This window comes from Notolepis coatsorum (assembly GCF_963971535.1).
Source record: "Notolepis coatsorum genome assembly, chromosome: 1".
NCBI classification, from domain to species: Eukaryota; Metazoa; Chordata; class Actinopteri; order Aulopiformes; family Paralepididae; genus Notolepis; species Notolepis coatsorum.
The window spans coordinates 63,705,540-63,707,494 of NC_140165.1; positions in this window are offsets into that span (position 1 = coordinate 63,705,540).

Below are 1,955 nucleotides of genomic sequence, written 5' to 3' on the forward strand. Positions count from 1 at the left end.
CTGTAATTAATAGAAATGTCGAATAAAAGAAATAACGATCAAGGGCGGGGGTAGCGTAGCGGACTAAGCGCTCGCCTACCACCACAGAGACTCTGGGATCGAATCCAGCTGTCAGCGGTACCTCCGGCTTGGTCAGTCGTCCCTACTAACACAATTGGCAGTGTTAGCGGGTGGGAAGCCGGTGGAGGTAGTGTGATCCTCCCATGCGATCAGATTTTTCTGATGAATACCCCCAAAACATGGAGGTCCCGTACGCATGGAAGTATTGATTGCGCCGTAACGAATCATTAAAAAATATACCATTAACTGGAATATGTTGTGCCTTTACACATTATGTAATTGGTTTGTCATGACAAACTAATAAAAAAATCGCGATTTACCCGGTGGCTACAACAACACACGTGACTCACCTCTCTCCTGGAGCTTAAGGGGGAGCCGCGCTGGGCCAATCAGAGAAACGTGGAAGGCGCTCGGCCAATCAGAGAAACGCGGAAGCGCATGTGGTTGCCTAAAGTGTCATGCGAACGGTCCCCCCGGCGACATGACCCCCCTGAAAGGGTCTACTAGGAGCTATGGCTGAACCCAAACGTTCTAACGTTCGGACCTTCGTTCGTTACGTTGGCATTCGAATTCTAAATCAACATTCGAATTTTTTATAAATTCTTATATATATATTTTCTGTGTCTATTCATTCTGTTTAAACCAATGGGATTTTTCTTCACAGTTGCAGATAAAGATTAGGCTACACTAATATTATAGTATTATACTATTATAGTATATGACTCATCATAAAAATTTCAATAAAACATTTATCATAAATGATGTGGCCTATCTGCATCCGCTTGGCACTCGGCGCTCCATCAAGACGTCACCATCACTTTCGTACCAACCGTGCCCTTATTGGATTATTTATGTTGACCAAACTGACAAGTTATATTCATTAAAGAAAGTTGATTTAATAAAAAAAAACACTTTATTCAAATTGAGGATTTAGTTGGAGGATAAAAAAATTAAATAAAGAAAAATAATAAAAGAAAATGATTTATTTATTTATTTCTATTATTAAAACGAAGGTTCGAACGTCTGTTCGAAAAACCCTGACGAAATCCGAAGCCCAAAAACAGGCTTCGGGGACAGCTCTACTAGGAGCTACTCACGCGGATGGTCCAGCCCTGCTTGCAGCGCACCAGCTTGAAGTTCTTGCCCAGGCTGGAGCTGTTGTTGAGGAAGCACACTTTGAGGATCTTCCCCCCGGCGGGGGCTCCGTCCCGGGGTAGCGACGTGGGCGACGGGGGCTCCACCTGGCTGCCGCCGGGAGAGACGCCCGTCCAGGAGAGGGTGCTGGTGTCCCCCGACATCTCACACACACACACACACACACACACACAGACACACACACACACACGCAGACACACACACTTAATCAGTCACTCTCATCCTCATCGTCTCACAGACATACAATCCCTCACTCGCCCAAATACAAACATGCCTGAGAGAGAGAGAGAGAGAGAGAGAGAGAGAGAGAGAGAGAGAGAGAGAGAGAGAGAGAGAGAGAGAGAGAGAGAGAGAGAGAGGCAGACAGAGAGAGACAGAGACAGAGAGATACAGGGAGAGAGAGAGAGAGAGAGAGAGAGAGAGAGAGAGAGAGAGAGAGAGAGAGAGAGAGAGAGAGAGAGAGAGAGAGAGAGAGAGAGAGGGGGAGAGAGAGGGAGAGAGAGGGAGAGAGACAGAGAGAGAGAGACAGAGCGACAGAGAGAGAGAGAGGGAGAGGGAGAGGGAGAGAGACAGGGAGAGACAGGGAGAGACAGGGAGAGAGAGAGGGAGAGAGATGGAGAGAGGGAGAGAGAGGTGGGTGACAATAACATTTTATTTAGCTAGAGGTGACATATGAGGAACAATGTTGTTGCACCTCTGAAACCATTTGCGAAATATTTCTAGATGCATTTAGATTCACC